The sequence below is a fragment of the Schistocerca cancellata genome, chromosome 1 (genome assembly GCF_023864275.1).
Source record: "Schistocerca cancellata isolate TAMUIC-IGC-003103 chromosome 1, iqSchCanc2.1, whole genome shotgun sequence".
Classification (NCBI taxonomy): Eukaryota; Metazoa; Arthropoda; class Insecta; order Orthoptera; family Acrididae; genus Schistocerca; species Schistocerca cancellata.
The window spans coordinates 852,787,023-852,800,744 of NC_064626.1; positions in this window are offsets into that span (position 1 = coordinate 852,787,023).

Below are 13,722 nucleotides of genomic sequence, written 5' to 3' on the forward strand. Positions count from 1 at the left end.
GTTGATGGACAGTGAAACCACCAGTAGGCGACCAGGTGTTGAAAGTCCACGCCTCACCACACAACGCGATAGCCGAAGGTTTTGCGCACTCTGTAAGGCAGGCTAAGCAGAGGTCTCTGGCAGATTTAACGACGGAGTTCATTGCTGTTGCAGATCCAAGTGTTTCAGAGCATATCGTTCTGTGCACATTCTTGAACATCGGACTCCGCAGCTCACGATCCCAACGATTTGCCAAATTGAACCATCAACATAGACATTTACGGTTACTGTGGCCACAGGATCATCGACGTTCGGCAATGGACCAATAGAAACGGGTCGTATTCTCGTATAAATGACCTTTCATGTTTAGAGAGGATACCGCGACATCCAGGCAAACGGCTTCTTGAAATATGCACCGCGCCACTGGCGTAGGCAGGGAGCGACTATTATGCTGTGGGGAACATTCATTTTGGCTTTCGTGGAAGCTCTGGTAGTAACAGAAGACACCATGACAGTTGTGGACTAAGCGAACATCACTGAGTACTGAGTACCACCTGTAACCTTTCATACTTCATGTCTTGCCCAACGGCGGTGGTATCTTCCAATGGATAACTGTCCCTGTCACAAGGCTAGCTTTTGAGGTGCATGACATTCAACTTAAGTTGATGTCTAGGGAATCAAATTTGCCTGCTCTGAGACCGATGATGCACGTTTGGTAAGCTGTTGGACGCTAGCTCCGCGCCTACAAACCATCACACCGTAATTTGCACGAACTGCGAGACCAGTTCTTAGTCATCTGATGCCACGTACCTCCGCAAACCTTACGAGAAGGTGTCGAGTCCGTGCTACGCACAACTGCTGCTATATTGCGTTCCATTGGTGGACTAACGAGCAATCAAGAAGACGATCATGTTTTCTCTCGTCAGTGCATATAAGTTCTGAACAATAAACAGTAGGATTAACGTATTAGTAAATTAAGTCGAAAAGATCTTCACGAATCGTGCAGCTGCGTAAGCACTCTGGCGTCTGTCGGAACCAATGCGTGACCTCTCTGTCAGTTCTACTACATGCGAAACACCACCAGTTATGTATAGCAGTCAATGAAGTGTCAAGTGCAGCTAAGTACCCTTTGACCGACTCTGATGAGTACTTGCACTCGGAGGTCTTGTGTTTGTATTGTTACGGGTGGGTAGGGAACTAACTAAAGGGAAACTATCGAGTCCGTTGCAGGGGACATGGCCTATATCTCCCGAATAGCACGAAATCGACTCTGGCTTTAGCGTCCCTATCAGTAATGTCAAGTGCACTGAATCCAAGATTTCCTTCGTAGAGATGACTCTCATGAGTAGCTTCCTGGATAGGGATCACGCACCCGTCTGTCCAAACTAGACCACAAAAGCTCAGTAATATGAGAACTGGTAACTATGGTGGCCAGGAGGGATGCGACAATCCATTATTTTGTTCAGAAAACCAGTTTTGGACGATGCGAACTGCGTGAACAGGTGTCGTCTTGCAGTACAGCATGACCACTTGAGAACAAACATTTTACTGTTGTATGAGCCTGGTCAGCCAAAATGATAATATAATCCTGGGCAATAATGCGAGACTGCAGAGTAATAATGGTGCTCATGGTGTACCACGATATAAAATAGCTGCCCACATCATCAACGAACCCCCGACACCTTTCACTCCTGGGATCTCCTTTATATTCTGCAGAACAGTCCGTCGTAATTACTAACAGCCTATCGGAGTTTTCGAATTTCGCTTTTAGTAGATAGATTGCCCATAAATCTCTAAATTCATCTGCCTCTGCTTTCATAAAACTATTCACCATAATTAATCTACAATGTTTCTAGCAAAAACAACCTCTCGGGCAGATTGTGATAAGCGCCTGTACCCATTCTTTCCCCAAAGTGGCTAAAATGAATCTCGTGCCCATACGTCACTGAAAAATCACGAAGATAATGATAACACAAAAAGTTATGTGCCCTTTATCACGAAACGTAACAAAACTGAAACTAATAACACTCCCTGACAAAAAAAGAAGCGAAACACCCCTAAGACATGACTGGATGTCAATGTAACTTCGCACACGTATGCACCATCGACGGGTACGTGAACGATTGAACTTGCAATTCTCTGTGACAGTTATAAAGTTCACCAGACTACATGAAGGTTCTTCCTGTTTTGTGTTTTTACCTGGGATGGTAGGGTAGAATCGTGAAGACCTTTTGACATTAAATGGTCACTGTGAGTGGCACTCACATTCCGCGTACTCGTGTGAGATAGCAATACCAGTGCATTACAGAGTTTTAAAGGGGTCTCAATATGGGATTCCTGGCAAGTCCAATCGTGCAATATACAAATTTGTGTGGCATTCAGATGTGACAGTGGCCCGATTATGGACTGCTCGAGTATGTGTGGGCGGGTCGTCTAGGTTATTGACCACCAATTCTGATCATCACAAGCGAGGATCACCGTATTGTGCACCAAGCACATTTTAAAACGTTCACATCTGCATCTGCCATTTGAGAGCAAGTGATGATTCACAGTATGTCTCATCTCGCACCATCTGTCGGATACTAGCAGCAACTGGACTTAGGAATTACCATCTCATGCATAGGCTGTCGTTAACACCATTAACACAAACGTCTGCGTTCGGCGTTGTGCTGTGACGGGGAAGCGTGAGCTGCAGATGAATGGCGTCACAGTGTGTTCAGCGATGAATCACCGTTCTCAGCTACTCCGGTTGAGCATCGTTGGTGAGTACGGTGGCAATCTGGGGAGAGGTCCCATTCTTCCTATGATTTGTAGAGGTGCAAGAAAGTTACTGTTGCTGTTATGGTGTGGGACGCCATCGTGTTTGACATCAGGTCACGGTTGGTAGTGACGATAGTTTTCTGACGGCGCAATGATATGTCACATACATCCTGTGGCCTGCAGGGTCAAGCCTGCAATGGTAGAGTGCGCCCGGACATGCGGGGAAAAGCTTGGCAGTTAGTTAGGTTCAGGCATGAACGAGGACCTCCAGGTAGGCACCCTGAAGTCGATAGAAGTCTGTCAGCAGATGGTCCCCGGTTGCAAGACATCAGACCGACTTCTGGTGGCATCAGGACTAGGGGCGGCCACTAGTTCGGCAGCTAGCGAAATCAGAACCTCCTTGTAAGAGTTAGATGACCCATTTCATATCTTCCACTGCCATGGAGTACCTCTTGTAGCATGCGGTGATAGATACTGCTTGGCTGAAAGAGGCAGTTCTTGTGGCAGCTCGATCAACTATGGTTTTAACAAGCCATCTGTCCTCGCATGTTGAACAGGAAGTAACCCCGTGCCGAGCCTGGAGCGTGTTGAAATGCATGTCGCCGTGGCTGCTGTCTACTTCTAGGTTTGCGCGATGTCGCTGGTGTCACCAACCCGGGAGCGATTCTTGCTGGGCTGCCAGAGTCCGCCTGTGGTCTCTTGAGATTGCACGTCTGCTAGCTTCTGCCTTCTTCCCTTTGCTAAGGCCTCTTGTCCCAGCCCATAACAACATTTTTCTGCTGATCTGCCAATGTATCTTTGGCGGATGCTGTAGCACAACGGCTTGTACGTTGTTGTTGTCGCTGTTGTTGTGGTCTGCAGGCAGAAGATTGGTTTGATGCAGCTCTCCGTGATAATATATCCAGTGCAAGCTTCTTCATCTCCGAGTAACTACTGCAACCGACATCCTTCTGAATCTGCTTAATGTATTCATCTCTTGGTCTCCCTCTACGATTTTTACCCTCCACGTTGCCCTCCAATACTAAATTGATGTCTCAGAATGTGTCCTGTCAACCTATACCATCTTCTAGTCAGGTTGTGCCATAAATTTGTTTCCCCAATTCTATTCAGTACCTTCTCATTAGTTACGTGATCTATCCATCTATTCTTTAGCATTCTTTTGTAACACCACATTTCATGAGCTTCTGTTCTCTTCTTCTCTAAACTGTTTATCCTCCATGTTTCACTTCCGTACATGGCTTTATTCCAGACAAATGCCTTCAGAAAAGACTTCCTAACACTCAAGTCCACATTTGACGTTAACAGATTTCCCTTTCTCAGAAACGATTTTCTTACCATTCCCGGTCTTCATTTTATATCCTCTCTGCTTCGATCATCATCACTTATTTTACTGCTCAAATAGCAAAACTCATCTACTACTTTAAATGTCTCATTTCCTAATCCAGTCTCATCAGCATCACTTGATTTAATTCGACTGCGTTCCATTATTCATGTTCAGCTTGTATCTTCCTTTCAAGACACTGTCCATTCCGTTCAGCTGCCCTTCCAAGTCCTTTGCTGTCTCTGACAGAATTGCACTGTCATTGGCAGCTGGCCGGTGTGGCCGAGAGGTTCTAGGTGCTTCAGTCTGGAACCACGCGACCGCTACGGTCGCAGGTTCGAATCCTGCCTCGGGCATGGATGTGTGTGATGTCCTTAGGTTAGTTAGGTTTAAGTAGTTCTAAGTTCTAGGGGACTGATGACCTCAGATGTTAAGTCCCATAGTGCTCAGAGCCATTTGAACCATTTTGTCATTGGCAAACATCATAGTTTTTATTTCTTCTCTCTGAACTTTAATTCCTTCTCCAAAATTTTATTTGTTTTCCTTTACTGCTTGTACAGAACGAATAACAGTGGGGATAGGCTGCAACCCTGTCGCACTCTCTCCTCAGTCTTAGTTCCCTTTCATGCCCTTCGACTCCCGTCTGGTTCCTGTACAAGCTGTAAATAGCCTTTCCCTCTCTGTAATTTACTCCTGGTACCTTCAGCATTTTAAAGAGAGTATTCCAATCAAGACTGTCAAAAGCTTTCTCTAAGTCTATAAATGCTATAAACGTAGGTTTGTCTTTCCTTAACTTACCTTCTATGACAAGTATTGCCTCGGTGTTCCTACATTTCTTTGGAATCCAAACTGATCTTCCCCGAGATCGGCTTCTACTAGTTTTTCTACATATACATACAAATTCTAAAAATAAACTCCATCCGACTAGGTCTCGGAAGACCCTAACGTTGCTGACCGACCGCCGTGTCATCCTCAACCCATGGGCGTCACTGGATGCAGATATGGAGTGGCGTGTGGTCAGCACACCTGTCTCCCGGCCATCGTCAGTTGTCGTGACCGGAGCCACTACTTATCAATCAATTATCTCCTCAATTTGCCTCACAAGGGTTGAGTAAGCCCGACAGGAGTTAACTACGGTGATCTGATGCGAACCGGTTTTACCACTGCGGCATGCATGCAGCTACCTCTACATATACACTCCACAAGCCACCACACAGTGAGTGGCCGAGGGTATGCTGTACGACTACTAGTCGTTACCTTTCCTAATCCCCTTGCAGATACAGCGAGGGAAAAACGATTGTCTGATGTAAAGAATTCGTGTTGGTATTTTGTAACCATGACTTAAAAACTGATAGTCCGGTAATTTCCACGCCTGTTAGCACCTGCTTTCTTTGGAATTGGAATTATTATATTCTTATTGAAGTCTTAGGCCTGTCTCATATATCTTGCTCACCAGACGGAAGAGATTTGTCATGGCTGGCTCTCCCAAGGCTGTCAGTAGTTATAACGGAATGTTTGTCTACTGGCAGGACTTTGTTTCGACTTAAGTCTTTCAGTTCTCTGTTAAATTCTTCATCCAGTATCATATCTCGCATCTCATCTTCATCTACGTCCTCATCTGTTTCTATAATATTGCCTTCAAGTACATCTCCCTTGTATAGACTCCACACGTACTCCTTCCACCTTTCGGCTTTCCCATCTTTGGATAGGACTGGTTTTCCATATAAGTTACAGATATTCGTGTAGGTGGTTGTATTTGCGCCAAATGTCTCTTTAATTTTGCTGTAGGTGTTATCTATCTTTCACCTAGTGACACGTGCCTCTAAATCCTTACATTTGTCCTCTAGCCATTCCTGCTTAGCCATGTTGCTATTCCTGTCGATCTCATTTTTTAGACGTTTGTATTCCCTTTCGCCTGCTTCATTTACTGCATTTTTATATTTTCTCCTTTCATCACTTAAACTCAGTTCCCCTTGTGTTACCCAGAATTTCTAATAGCCGTCGCCTTTTTACCTATATGAACCTCTGCTGTCTTCACTATTTCATCTCTCCGCTACCCATTCTTCTTCTTCTGTATTCCTTTCCCCTCCTCCTGTCAATCGTTACCTAATGCCCCCTCTGAAACTTTCAACAACCTCTGGTTCTTTTAGTTTATCCAGATTCCGTCTCCTTAAATTCCTACCATTTTGTAATTTTTTCGGTTTTAATCTATAGTTCATAACCAACAAATTGTGGTCAGAGTCCACATCTCCCCTTGGAAAATGTCTTACAATTTATAATCTGGTTCCAAAATCTCTGTCTTATCATTATACAGTCAATCCGAAATCTTCCAGTATCTCCAGGCTTCTTCCACGTATACAACAGTTTTTCATGATCCTTAAACCAAGTGTTAGCCATGATTAAATTCTGTTCTGTCAAAATTCTATCAGGCGGCTTCCTCTTCCATTACTTTCCAATTCGCCATCTTCACCTACTATTTTTCCTTCTCTTCCTTTCCTTCTATCGAATTCCAGTCCCTATGACTATTAACTTTTCGTCTCTCTGAACTACCTGAATAATTTCTTTTATCTCATCATAGATTTCTTAAATCTCTTTATATATACCGTATGTATTCTGGCCGGAGGCAGTTCGCTCCGCGCTCTTGTATGTGCAGGTGCTGAATAAACCTTCGTTAAGTGAAGTTAGTGTTCGTCATTCACACCTTCCATGCCATGGGTAACAACATATTAATGACAGGGATCGCAGATTGGCCGCAGGCCACCGCGCTGCATGCTGTTCAACACCGGCTAACAACACTAAAGAAGTGCTGTTTGAAACTTTCCCAACGTAATAATTGCTTCATCGATTCACGGGCGTCGAGTTGGATAATGGTCTGAAAACCGCACAGTATTTCAAAGAGACAGCTGCTCGTCATCTTCAGCTGCTTACTGGCGTGTTGCTGCTGTGGCTCGCCAATATATGGGCGTATATTGCAGCAACATTTCATTAAGTACCTGAAGATGACGAGCAGCTGCCTCGTCATAATACTGTGCAGCTTTCACAACATTATCCGTCGCGACGCCCGGGAACCAATGAAGCCAGTAATGGGTCGGGAAAGTCTGAAACAGCACATCTGGTACATCTGCTGGGAGGAGATGGCCAACAGAATACGCGAGTTTGATAAACTCTGCAACATGAGAAACAGACTGTTGTACTCTGTAGCATATTTATTGAGATTTCAGCAGGGAGCACTGGATATCGCCGTGCTTCATGGTTCGTCTACGATGACGTTACAGCCCATCCTTGGCGCCTGCGCTTTACTGGTGAGCCATCGCGTATACTGGCGAGCCACTGCAGCAACACATCAGTAAGTATTTGAAAGAGCAGCTGTCTCGTTGAAATATTGTACAGGTCTCACAACATTATCCGACACGACGCCCGTGAACCAATGAAGCAACGGTACAAATATTCGAAATTCACAAGAAGATGGGCGTAAGCTTTAGGGAAGTACGGGTAACGTACGATATGTATGAGAATCGGGAGACAAAAATAAAAGTGAAATTCCAAGAACGAATTGCTCTAATTAAAAAAGTTGTAACACAGGGTGGAGTCTTTCGCCCCTAACGTTCAATCTTCACACTGAACGAGTAATAACGGAATTAAAAGGATTCAAGACTGGGATTAAATTCAGGGTGAAGGGATATCAATGACAAGATTCGCTGACGACATGGCTCTCCTCAGTGAAAATGAAAAAGAATTGCAGGACTGTTGAGAGTAAACCGAATATGCATTGAGAGTAAACCGAAGAAAGGCTAAAGTAAGGAGGAGCACTAGAAATGAGATTAGCGAATAACTTAACATGAACATAACGACCACGAAGTGGATGAAGTCTAGGAATTATGCTACAAGGGAAGCAAAACAACACTGCACGACGAAGCAAGGATGACGCAAAAACTAGACTATCACAGGCAAAGATATGTGTGCCGAGGGAAACAGCAATAGAAAAAGCACAGAAAATATGCTGCAAACAGAGACAACTCTTAAAAACATACTATAACGTACAAGAAATAAGGCAGTATGGAAGTATCCACTGAAAACTATATTCAAAAAACAAAGAGTACAATTGTAATAATGTGTTACAGTGATTATGTAACTATGTTATTTTCTGCACGTTTTAGATTTAAAGAACCTACTGGTAACGGCGATATTTGTCGCTGAAACTAGTTTGGGGCATAAATAAGTAAATAAATAAGAAAAAGTGTTTTGCATCAAGCCGGACTCTCAGTTCCTATATTGGTGTTTCTCTATGTAAACACAGAACAGTAGGAAGAGTTCCAAGATAATGTTATTAGATCATTTTTGACCAAGAGAAGTGTACTAGTGCCTAGCATAGGACTTAATTAGTGGACGAAATTTCCCATAACTCACGTTTGGAATGTAGCATTCTATGGAGGTGTATCATGGACTGTAGGAAACTGGAGCAAACAAGAATTGAAGCGTCTGTGATGCGCTGCTATAGAAGGATGTTGAAAACTAGGTTGACTGATTTGGTAAGAAATGGGAAGGTTATTATCAGAAACAGAAAGGAGAGACAGATGTGTTAAAAATTGACAAGGAAAAGAGACAAGATGATAGGACATGCGTTAAGACATAAAAGAAGAACTTCCATGTCACTCGAGGGAGCCGAAGAGGGTTGAAACTGTAGGCGAAAGTCGAGATTTAAATGTATCGAATAAACACTTGAGAACATTGGGTGCAAGTACTATTGTGAGATGTAGGGGGTGGCACAAAACAGAGATTCGTGGGGGGTCAAAAGACTGACGACCAAAAAAAAAGGTAAAAAACGACAACTACCGATGAGCAGGTGCAACACTAGAACTGCAGCGTTGAAGTGGGCAAACGCATCGCTGGCCACAGTACATAACAGAGCACAGGAATGAGCATTGTCGCTCATACCGTGAGACAATGTGCTGTTAAGAGATACAAAGGTGGAAACGGTCGAGATAAATGCACATGTTGCGTTTTGTTATGCAGCTGCACGATTTCTATAAGGAGCTGCACAATTTTCCAAGTACTGCGAGTGCGAAACTCTCTTTGGAAGGTTCATGATTACCCCGTTGCTTTTCGAGTACAAAGGCAGCTTTGAAAGCAAAATAAATCTTCTGCTGAAGCGCTTTCCCTCTCATCGGTACTGCAGCTCTTTGAATCTCGTGTAGCCTTGAAAGAAAAAACTTTTTTCTTTTGCATTTACGCACATAATTCCTACCGATGAGACTCTATACAATTGCAACTCACCTCAGGGTCATGGAAAGCGGCTTGAGTGAGAGCTCTAATGAACAGTAAATACATCTGGAAAGTAAAAGTTCACGTCTTCCAGCAGTCGCTTTATGTCGTCCTTGGTAGCTGAAAATAAGAAAAGTATCTAGGCAAAAATTCTGATGTTTAACTGATTAGTGAAACTGTCGAAAGTAAAGTTTCAGACGATCAAAATGCCAGTCGAGAATTTCAGCGATTGCTAACTAGCTCTTTAAAAGCACGTACGAACAACAGGGACGCTGCGAGAGCATCTAATAACACATGAAAATTACACGCCGGTTTACGAAGTTCATGGTGGAAGTGTCCACCAATAACGTACAGCCTTTCTGAATTGGTTTCGAAAGACGCTAACGTATTTACAGGCTAACAGAGAGTAATTTTTCATTGTTATGTTTCTTCTGCGTAATGATGTAATAGTAACTTAAACTTGTTTTGATACGCTTGATCAGTTTGCTTCAATGATAATTGCTAAATAAGCATGGATCCTTGACATCGACTTCAGAATATATTTCCATGCGTTCTACATGCAAAGGTCGTTCACAATGAAATATTGGGTAGAAATAAAATATTTCCTTAACATTCCAAATTCTTTTAAGTTCTGTTAATGAGAGAGACGCACTTGTCACAGCATCGGCAACACGGCTGCTGCAGTGCAAAGGTGTACATCGTCCTCTCGGTTGTGACCTTAAAGTAGTCAGTTAACCGAGTACTGACAACCAAGTCGTGTTCCTTCCTCACGTTGGAATTATTTCCAAGTAATAAGCCGAAGACTACTTGAAAAATAACGTAAGTTATTGGCAAAGGCTAAGAGCAGGCGTGTCCTGCATTTCGCCCAGACGATGAAAATTTGTCTTTCACCTCGGGTGATAAAGCTAAGAAAGTAAAGCAGTTTCGTAGTATTCATTAAGCTCCGCGAGACTTGCTATTTGATAGCCCTTCAGAAGGAAACTAATTTCGTTGGGCTACAGTCAAGAAACTTTACCTTAGTAGCAGAACAAGCGCACTATTCATTACATTCTATTGACGTATCTCTATATTGGGAATTAATTACACCGCAGTCCCGAAGTGACGTGCACTACTATAATGCAAAATAAGAGGACGTCGACGGCTTCCAGAATTACCTCTCACGGAATCAATATTGAGGCTACAACGAATCTTTCACCCTGCGCTGTAGTGTACAGTGCAGGGAAAACTCTTGGCAAGTCTTACGGTGTCTCAGACCACGAAGCATGCTTGTAGGGAACGATTACTAGCGGCGTTAACTGCGAAATGTTATAGTTTACTTTTCATTCGGAACTTAATTTATCACCGTTTATTAGAACTCTTAATAATGTTCCTCACAAAAAAAGTACTTAATGAGACCCAAGACTCTTTTTACAGCCTGCGGAAATGATAAAGTGGGCAGTATAGAAATCGTAATATATCCTGCGCAGAGTGCTGGATCTTGAGGAGTTACTAATGCAACAGCTCAGTACGACTAGCCTCTAAAGGAACGGGAATGCTTTCAATCCACTCAAGTAGAAACGTCAGTCACACAGCTGTTACGCGTCGTAGCTGATTAAGTACTACAGTTCCGAGAGCGTCGGCATTCGGTCCTAGAGCTTATCTTCTTGCTAGTATGGTCGCCGTAAGATTTCAGCAAGGTGAGGTAGCGGAATCTGAACCGTTTGTAGCATAGACACTATGCGAGATAGGAAATATCATTACAGCATCCTAAAATGAAACAACACTATCTTCATATAATAAAACACATTTGAAAAATACCAAGGTTGTTCACGAGCTTTTACAGCCTGAGACGATCGTTACTCTTTCCTCACAGCCTATCGGGAAAGCCAAAAGAATGCAGCTAACAGCATCAAAAATGGTTCAAATGGCTCTGGGCACTATGGGTCTTAACAGCTGAGGTTATCAGTCCCCTAGAACTTAGAACTACTTAAACCTAACTAACGTAAGGACATCACACACACCCATGCCCGAGGCAGGATTCGAACCTGCGACCGTAGCAGTCGCGCGATTCCAGGCTGTAGCGCCTGGAACCGCTCGGCCACCCCGGCCGGCGCTAACAGCATCGAGCCGTCCAAAGCAACTGTATCCTGCATGTCATCCCAGTTTGACTGCTATTGTATTTGTGATATCCATGCAAGTATTCCCACTTTCGGCTGAGGCTGAAGAGTGTATGAAATTTATTGCCTAACATTAGAGAACGTTTAAGAATAAACGATGCTGAGGGGAGCATGGGGGATCGTTTGGAGATGGTATACAAACTCTTACTGGGTTACTGGGGAAGGATAGGAAAGGAAACCGACAGTGCCCATTCAAGGGAACCATCTTGGCATTCGCCTTAAGCGCTTTAAGGAAATTGTGGGAACTGAAATGACTTGATGGAGATATGGACCCCCGGCCCTCAGAGGACAAGTTTATTTTATGGGGTGGCACAGTCATTAATCAATACAAATACAAATCCAGTGTAGAGAAAGAAATGGTTCAAATGGCTCTGAGCACTATGGGACTTATCATCTATGGTCATCAGTCCCCTAGAACTTGTTGTTGTTGTTGTTGTGGTCTTCAGTCCTGAGACTGGTTTGATGCAGCTCTCCATGCTACTCTATCCTGTGCAAGCTTCTTCATCTCCCAGTACCTACTGCAGCCTACATCCTTCTGAATCTGCTTAGTGTATTCATCTCTTGGTCTCCCTCTACGATTTTTGTGGTGTCACCGCCAGACACCACACTTGCTAGGTGGTAGCTTTAAATCGGCCGCGGTCCATTAGTACCTGTTGGACCTGCGTGTCGCCACTGTCAGTAATCGCAGACCTAGCGCCACCACATGGCAGGTCTAGAAATACGGACTAGCACTCGCCCCAGTTGTACGACGACTTTGCTAGCGACTACACTGACGAAGCCTTTCTCTCATTTGCCGAGAGACAGTTAGAATAGCCTTCAGCTAAGCCCATGGCTACGACCTAGCAAGGCGCCATTAACCATATCTGGAGAGAGTCTCATTTGTATAGTCAAGAGCGATGTACCACAAGGATGAATTAAAGTTAAGTAAGTACTTTTCTTTAGTGCATTCATACGTATCCTGTTCCAGACTTCACGCCCGTCTGCGTTAGACAGCGTGCATTTCGACCTCCTCTATCTACAAGGTGTTGGCACATTTGCCAACACATCAATTTTTACCCTCCACGCTGCCCTCCAGTACTAAATTGGTGATCCCTCGATGTCTCAGAACATGTCCTACCAACCGATCCCTTCTTCTAGTCAAGTTGTGCCACAAGCTCCTCTTCTCCCCAATTCTATTCAATACCTCCTCATTAGTTATGTGATCTACCCATCTAATCTTCAGCATTCTTCTGTAGCACCACATTTCAAAGGCTTCTATTCTCTTCTTGTCTAAAGTATTTATCGTCCACGTTTCACTTCCATACATGGCTACACTCCATACAAATACTTTCAGAAACGACTTCCTGACATTTAAATCTATACTCGATGTTAACAAATTTTTCTTCTTCAGAAACACTTTCCTTGCCATTGCCAGTCTTCATTTTATATCCTCTCTACTTCGACCATCGTCAGTTATTTTGCTCCCCAAAGAGCAAAACTCCATTACTACTTTAAGTGTCTCATTTCCTAATCTAATTCCCTCAGCATCACCCGACTTAATTCGACTACATTCCGTTATCCTCGTTTTGCTTTTGTTGATGTTCATCTCGTACCCTCCTTTCAAGACACTGTCCATTCCGTTCAGCTGCTTTTCCATGTCGTTTGCTGTCTCTGACAGAATTACAATGTCATCGGCGAACCTCAAAGTTTTTATTTCTTCTCCATGGATTTTAATACCTACTCCGAACTTTTCTTTTGTTACCTTTACTGCTTGCTCAATATACAGATTGAATAACATCGGGGAGAGGCTACAACCCTGTCTCACTCCCTTCCCAACCACTGCTTCCCTTTCATACCCCTCGACTCTTATAACAGCCATCTGCTTTCTGTACAAATTGTAAATAGCCTTTCGCTCCCTGTATTTTACCCTTGCCACCTTTAGAATTTGAAAGAGAGTATTCCAGTCAACATTGTCAAAAGCTTTCTCAAAGTCTATAAATGCTAGAAACGTAGGTTTGCCTTTCCTTAATCTTTCTTCTAAGATAAGTCGTAGGGTCAGTATTGCCTCACGTGTTCAAACATTTCTACGGAATCCAAACTTCCCCGAGGTCGGTTTCTATCAGTTTTTCCATTCGTCTGCAAAGAATTCGCGTTTGTGTTTTGCAGCTGTGACTTATTAAACTGATAGTTCGGTACTTTTCTCATTTGTCAACACCTGCTTTCTTTGGGATTGGAATTACTATATTCTTCTTGAAGTCTGAGGGT